General features: G+C 38.3%; 1 non-coding gene across 1 annotated transcript; it reads left to right on the top strand.

Moving 5' to 3' along the window:
• Positions 1-6,971: 6,971 nt before the first annotated feature.
• LOC112095501 lies at positions 6,972-7,075 on the top strand. Its single transcript, XR_002903874.1, has one exon. It is a non-coding gene; the product is annotated as a small nucleolar RNA R71 (small nucleolar RNA).
• Positions 7,076-8,483: the final 1,408 nt, after the last annotated feature.

Raw genomic sequence — 8,483 nt, 5'->3', positions numbered from 1 at the left:
CCACAATTGTCGACTATTCCCTCCCCCCAACCAGAACGAAACATTGTCCTCAATGTTTGAAATGAAAGAAGTAGAGTTTAGAAGACATCACCTGGGTGGTGCAACACAGAAGAAAATATTTACAGGCGGAGAGTTAAATCTAATTTGTACTTCTTACTGCGGCTACTGTTACCATCATTATTTGGACGCTCCAACACAAAGGTCCAGGGGTCTGGCTCCGGTCGATAAGCTTGTAACATATCAAGTAGCTCATTAGCAGTGTGAGCACAAATAAAGAGTTTTTTCGCATTAGAGGGAATGAAATAGTTTTTTATTGCATGGTTAAGAAATGCGATAAAGCCATCATAAAAGTTATTGACATTTAACAAACCGATGGGTTTCTGGTGGATGTGCAGATGGGCCCAAGATGCTAGCGTGATAAGTGCCTCTAGTGTTGCAAGATCTCCTGGAAGGAAAATAAAAGCATCAGCATGATTAAGCATTTCAGTTATTCTTTCTTGCATACCTGAGACGACTAACTCTTCTCCAGTTGATGAGTCAGACGAACTGCCCAAAGGTTTTAGGGCTCTTGGGATGATGCCTAACACTTGACTTCCTCTGATAAAAGCTGCTTCTGAGACCATTTTGGATAACCCTCGGTTACCTCCTCCATACACCAAGTGTAATTTTCTCGCTGCTATGCTTCGACCAAGATCTATGGCTGCCTCAACGAACTCTTTATGTTTGCCATAGGTAAAACCGGAAAGCACACAAATGTTCTTGAATTGTCTATTGGGAGTAGCTGCCATTGCGATACTTCTAAAAAACAATTTGTGAGTGCTTGACAAAAGATATCACATTTAAGAGTCTTGGTGATAGTGGGTTATGGTTGTGTATGAGGTAATATGTCAGTGTCAAATAACGCGTAAAGCACGTGGCTCGCGAGTCAAAAAGGAAACAGTAAAAAAGAAAAAGTAAACAGTAATAAGAAAAAAAAAGCAAACAGTAATAAAATTATTAAAGACAATAATGCACACAATAAAACAAAAATAACAGTAAAGTAAAAGGATATTTACAGGTAGTTGCGACTGTGGCTCACATCTTCCTCTGGTTTTACGTCCAGAAACGGCTTGAACGCCCTCTATGGGTCGAGGATAGGCTTCCTATCCAGTTTTCTTATAAACTGGCAAACAGGGTCGTTTATAGTCAGATTCCCAAGACTATATCGTGCATGCTCTTTCTGGAATAATGGCCATAACTGGAGAATCGCTCCTTGCACATATCCACTGGGATGCGTTTCAAGAGACAAAAGGATATCATCCAATGACTCCTTATTCAAGTCATCCCTAATGAATTGAATCTTATCTTCCCTGTTATCAGACACCATTCCTAAAGAACATGGGTTTTTATTGCAACTCATTCTGACACACTTATGACAAGCGATAGAAATTCTTCGAGCTCGCCGTTTTCTTGCATAATTTCCTTTACCACAACCAGGCATGTATGCAATAAATTTTGGAGGTAACTCACCCGCCGATCGTACTTTTGCCTCAATTAACCAACGGATATCAGCAGGTATGTTATTCCTCATGAGTAATCGCATGCGTTCGGACCGAGCTTTATAGATCGTAAGGAGGGCATTCTGAGGAAGTGAAGGGAATCGCTTGTGAAGCTTTGATAGAATCTCGTTTCTGTCCATACTTTCGCCTCAGAATATCAGTTATTATGGGAAACTGAAGTAACCGACTTGATTGTCACGGAGTACCATTATCCGCCACTTCACCGGGGTAACAAACTAAAGCACACAAACAGAAAAATAAATTAAAACACACAAAGAAAATTAAAATCGTCCTCTTATTGAATTTACCTCAAGCTCCAACTGGATGTCGTAAACACTTCTCTCAATGTCTCTGAGTTGGCTTTCTAAACCCTCAACATAGGCTACTAACTCTGGTGGTTGTAGAGCCCAAATGCGTTGTGTTTTACAAAATTGAATCTGCCTTTTGAGATGAGTTTTGACACGTTGAAGTGGTTTAAGAATGTTCAGGAGGAACGGTCTAAGTATGAGACTCATGATTAACAATGATAAGAGAAAACTTAATGGTAAAATAAACACACTTATGCAAAAACAATTTCAATTAGCAAAAGAATAATATAAAGAAAGAAAACAAAATCAAATCAACGAAAAGAAAGAAAAAAAAATCAATTCAAATCTGGTGGGTCACTCAAATTTATTTCGGTGTCTTCTCCACGTGGTTGGTATTCTAGATATGGCTTTAATCTTTGACCATTAACTTTAAACGTGACACCGTTCTTTGGGTCCTTAATTTCAATTGCCCCATGTGGAAAAACAGTATGAACAATAAAGGGACCAGACCAACGAGAGCGTAACTTACTTGGGAATAGGTGCAAGCGAGAATTGAACAAAAGCACTTTCTGACCTGGAGTGAACGATTTTCTCATAACGTGCTTGTCATGGAAGACTTTCATTCGTTGCTTGTAAATCTTGGCATTTTCGTATGCATCATTGCGAATTTCTTCAAGTTCTGCCAGTTGTAATCTTCTTTCTGAGTTAGCTTGCTGCATGTCAAAGTTGAATTTCTTGATGGCCCAATACGCACAATGCTCAAGTTCCACAGGTAGGTGGCAAGCTTTTCCATACACTAGCCTGTAGGGTGACATCCCAATCGGGGTCTTGAAAGCCGTTCTATATGCCCATAAGGCATCATCAAGTCTTAATGACCAATCTTTTCTGTCTGGCCTCACCGTCTTTTCTAATATGTGCTTTATTTCTCGATTTGAGATCTCAACTTGGCCACTAGTTTGCGGATGATACGGAGTCGCCACTTTGTGTGTGATTGAATACTTTGTCAAAAGTGCTTTGAATGCTTTGTTACAAAAGTGGGCACCACCATCACTAATTATTGCTTGAGGGAATCCAAAGCATGAAACAATGTTGCTTTTCAAAAATGTTATCACCACCTTGTGATCATTGGTCCTACATGGAATTGCTTCTACCCATTTTGATACATAGTCAACAGCAACCAATATGTATTGATGACCAAAAGGGTCCCATGAAGTCGATACCCCATACGTCAAAAATCTCAACCACTAAAATTGGATTTAATGGCATCATGTTCCTTCGTGTAATGCTCCCCATTCGTTGACACCTATCACATGAAGAACAAAAAGTGTAAGCATCTCGAAATATAGTTGGCCAATAGAAACCACATTGTAAAACTTTAGTCGCTGTTTTCTTAGCGCTGAAATGGCCTCCACAAGCTTGTTCATGGCAGAATGAAAGGATATTTGGAATTTCACTTTCTGGGACGCATCGTCTAACAATTTGGTCTGCACAATACTTGAACAAATACGGGTCATCCCAAAAGAAATTCTTTATCTCTGCAAAGAATTTAGCCTTATCTTGCTTGGTCCAATGCTTTGGAAGTTGACCTGTAACAAGATAATTCACGATGTCAGCATACCACGGTAATACTTCCACATTCATCAATTGTTCATCAGGGAATGACTCATTTAATAGTAATGGCTCTGTAGTTGTGTCAAAATGGAGACGAGAGAGGTGGTCCGCCACAACATTTTCTGTCCCTTTCTTATCTTTGAATTCCAAGTCAAATTCCTGCAAAAGTAACACCCAACGAATTAGTTTAGCTTTTGCATCTTTCTTTGTGAGAAGATATTTAAGAGCAGCATGATCCGTGAATATAATTATTTTACAACCAATGAGATATGATCGAAATTTTTCCAATGCAAACACTACTACTAGCATTTCTTTTTCAGTAGTTGAATAGTTCAACTGTGCATCATTTAATGTCATACTAGCATAGTAAATAACGTGGGGAATTCAATAAACTCTTTGTCCTAATACTGCTTCTACTGCATAATCAGATGCATCACACATTAGCTCAAATGGTAAGCTCCAGTTTGGGGCCTGAATGATGGGTGATGATGTCAACAACTGTTTTAATTTTTCAAACGCCATAAGACATGAATCATTAAAGATAAAAGGTACATCCTTAGCAAGTAAATTGCATAAGGGTCTAGAAACTTTGCTAAAATCTTTAATGAAACGTCTATAGAAACCAGCATGCCCAAGGAAAGATCTTACTTCTCTGACTGTTTTGGGTGGAGGAAGATTAGAAATGAGATCCACCTTGGCTTTGTCAACCTCAATACCTTTGCTCGAAATGATGTGACCGAGAACAATACCTTGTTTTACCATAAAATGACATTTCTCCCAATTTAAGATCAAGTTCTTCTCGATACATCTCTGCAGAACTAGTGTTAGATGATGTAAACATTGATCAAACGAGTCACCAAAGACAGAAAAATCATCCATAAAGACTTCAAGGAATCGTTCCACCATATCAGAAAAAATGCTTAACATGCATCGTTGAAATGTAGCAGGTGCATTACATAATCCAAATGGCATTCTCCTATATGCAAATGTGCCAAAAGGGCAAGTGAAAGTAGTTTTCTCTTGATCTTTTGGTGCTATGGGAATCTGATTATATCCTGAGTAGCCATCTAGAAAGCAATAAAATTCATGGCCTGCTAATCTATCAAGCATTTGATCGATAAATGGTAAAGGAAAATAGTCTCTACGTGTGACAGAATTCAACTTTCTATAATCAATGCATACACGCCATCCTGTAGTCACTCTAGTGGGTATCAATTCATTATCAGCATTCGTAACTACTGTGACTCCTGACTTTTTGGGGACAACTTGTACAGGACTGACCCATGAACTATCAGAAATTGGGTAAATGATACCTGCGTCTAATAGCTTAAGGACTTCTGTTCTAACAACTTCTTTCATATTAGGATTTAACCGACGTTGCATTTCCCTAGTAGTTTTAGCATTTTCATCAAGGTGAATGTAATGCATGCAGTCTACTGGGTTTATACCTTTTATGTCTGCTATGGTCCATCCTAATGCCCCTTTGTGCTCTTTCAAAACATCTAACAACTTACCTTTTTGTTCGTCATTGAGGGATGATGAGATGATTACCGGCAGAGTGCTTTCTTCTCCCAAAAACGCATATTCCAAAGTGTTGGGCAATGGTTTGAGCTCGAGTTTCGGTGGTGATTCTGATGATGGAATGAGTTGCTTCTCTGATGGTGCTAGTTGCTCAACTCTTGACTTCCATTTATTAGTGTCCATAGATGGTGCTGAGTCAAGCAGGGCATTGACCTCATCGACTGATCTGTCAATATCAAAATCCAAACCAAAGTGAGTTAAACATGTTTGTAAAGGATCATCACTAAGGTTTGAAAAAAAAGTATCATCAACTAATGCTTCAATTAAATCCACATCAATAATTCCATCATCTGCACTGTGAGGTTGTTTGGCAATGTTGAAAATGTTTAGCTCCATAATCATGTTGCCGAAGGACAACTGCATATTTCCAGTCCTGCATTGAATGTGAGCATCCGCAGTTGCCAAGAAAGGTAGACCTAGAATAATGGGGATGTGCTTCCTCGAGTCCTGTATTGGTTGAGTGTCAATTACAATGAAATCAACAGGAAAATAAAACTTGTCTACCTGGATAAGCACGTCCTCCACAATACCACGAGGTATTTTCGTGGACCGATCTGCAAGCTGTAACACCACTGGAGTTGGGTGTAATTCTCCAAGTCCAAGTTTCACGAATACAGAGTAAGGCAAAAGATTTACACTAGCTCCTAAATCCAACAAAGCATTCTCAATTGTGTGGTTCCCTATACTACATGAGATAGTGGGGGAGCCTGGGTCTTTGCATTTTAAAGGAATTTTATGTTGGAGTATAAAACTAACGTTTTCTGTTAAAAATGCCTTCTTTTGAACATGCATATTTCTCTTTTTAGTACAAAGGTCTTTAAGAAACTTGGCATAAGATGGAACTTGTTTAATAGCATCAAGTAAAGGGATGTTAACACTTACCTGTTTGAAGATTTCGAGAATCTCACCTGTGGATTTTCCCTTTTTGCCTTTAGCTAACCTTTGAGGAAATGGAGCTTTGGGAACGTATTCTCGTGGGTTGGTTTCTTCTTTCTCCTCCGGTGATGAGTCCTCAACACTCACAGGTACAATTTGATTTTCTTTTGTCACCGGCATCTCCACTTTGTTGTCGACTTCTTTTCCTTTTCGCAAGGTCATTACTGCTTTGACCTCTCCATGCTGCTGTGGTGAACTGGTACTTGCTTCATGTACTCCTTTAGGATTAGGCACTGGTTGACTTGGAAACTTGCCTTTCTCAACAGTCATTGCCAAGGTCTGAACTGAAGAAGCAAGTTGTCCCACCATCTTCTCGAGGCTTGAAACTGATTGAGCTTGTGAATTGAAGCCTGCTCTCAACTCATTTCGTAGTCCATCAATGGTGCGGCTTTGTTGCTCAATCGTGGAATGAGTAACATTCTTGAGATTCTGGAATGAATCCTCCCACGGTCTGGGCTGAGTGTAGTTCTGGTTCTGATTGTATGGTCTGAATGGGGGTTGAGAGGGTTGAGGAATTGGTTGCATTGGTGGAGCTGGAGTTGTTGGTCCATTCTGTTGGAATCCTTGAGACCATGAAAAATTGGGGTGGTCTCTCCATCCAGGGTTATATGTGTTGGAGTATGGGTTGTAATTTGATGGCTTTCTCATTACCCCTATGGCATTGGCTTCATTTGAATATGAGTCATGGTCATGTGGTTCTGTTGATCTAGCAGTCGATAACGATGCTATTTGTCGAGCAAGACCTTCAACCATCTCCTTGACTTCTTTGATTCCTGAAGTTGATTCGCCAATTTGAACCTCATTCACTCCTTTAATTCTTCTAGTAGTCCTGAGTGATCGACTCCGTTGTTGGGAATTATCTGCTTGTCGCTGGAAGAATTCCCAAATTTCTGATGCACTTTTTGACATTAGCTCTCCTCCACTTGTTGCCATTAGCCATTCTTGCACATTCGGCAATAATCCCTCCAAAAAGTATTGGCATTGGTGCCATTTCTCATACCCATGATGTGGACACTTCAAGAGTAGCCCATTGAATCGCTCCCATGTTTCGAAAAATTGCTCGTCCTCTCTCTGGGTAAACTCCGAGATTTCCCTGCGAATAGCATTGGTTTTATGCACTGGGAAATATTTATTCAAAAATTTAGTTACCATTTGTTCCCATGATGAAATACTATTGGCAGGCAATGTATTAAGCCATGAACGAGCTCTATCCTTTAAAGAAAATGGGAATAATCTAAGCTTTACATCATCATCTGAAAAATTTTCGTATTTAAAAGTTTGACAAATAGTATAAAAATCATTCAGATGATTATATGGATCCTTATTTTCTAGGCCATAAAATGTGGGGAGACAATTTAGCACACTAGGTTTTAATTCAAAACTCCTAGCAGCTACATTTGGGTATCTTATGCATGATGTGCTCAAATTAGCTAAGGGACTAAAATAGTCCTTAAATGGCCTCTCCTGTGGTGCTTGTAAATCCATTCCAAATTTATTTTTAATGTGCTTTTGTGTGCGAAGTGTTTTTTCTAGTTCAAGATCTATAGGTTCAAGATTAGGTAATAATGACCTACGACCATGCATGCAAAACAAATAAAATAAAAATAAAGATGGGAACAAGACAAATAAAAATAAAGAAGATGGAGAATTTACGATACTAACCTTATTGCGCTATTAAAACCTTTCTATAAAAATACACAAAAACAAATACGTGAAATAAATTAACTAAAAATTAAATTAATAAAATAAACAAAAATTACAAAGAAAAAAATGAAATTGAAAATTAAATTACAGAATTTTAAAGAAGAGAAAGAGAAAAGAAATTACTAACCTCTAAATGCGGATTCACTTTTTTTTTAATAAAAAAATACAATAAAACAAATAAAAGAAATTATTCACAAAAATTAATTCTATGAATTAAAATTACTTACCTCCCCGGCAACGGCGCCAAAAACTTGTTGTGCAAATTTTAATGTACTCGCAAGCGCACGAATCTATTGTAGTATAGACTAATGGTGACGAGTGTCGATCCCACGAGGAGGTGGATTTTAGTTATATGTAGAATTAATTTTGTAAATGGGTAGTTGGATTTATGGTGGAAATGATTTGGAATATGCTAATAATTAAATTAAAATGGTGAGAATAAATTCTAAAATTGGAATTGCAATTGAGAGAATAATTTGAAGAGAAAATCTATTAAATTGACGTACTTGGGTATCTGGATCCGTATCAACATGCATCATGGGCTAAATAATCCGTATTAATGCCAATTAAATCATAAGGGGGGAATCCACACCTCATGAACCGCGCTCTAATCAATATGGTGCTAAGGGCTTATCGTGCCAAATAATAATAACCTTGTACCAGAGGGCCGGTGAAACCAAGGCGGTACTAGACAAGATCAGTATTATTTGTCGACGATAAGTCAAATCATCCACAAAAACTAGAGGGGAAAAGAAAATAAATTTACCAAATAAAGCCCATGACACATGTTGAGACTTCACCTTCA

The sequence above is a fragment of the Citrus clementina genome, unplaced genomic scaffold (assembly GCF_000493195.1).
Source record: "Citrus clementina cultivar Clemenules unplaced genomic scaffold, Citrus_clementina_v1.0 scaffold_9, whole genome shotgun sequence".
In the NCBI taxonomy this organism is placed as follows: Eukaryota; Viridiplantae; Streptophyta; class Magnoliopsida; order Sapindales; family Rutaceae; genus Citrus; species Citrus x clementina.
This window is presented reverse-complemented; position numbering and strand designations above follow the sequence as displayed.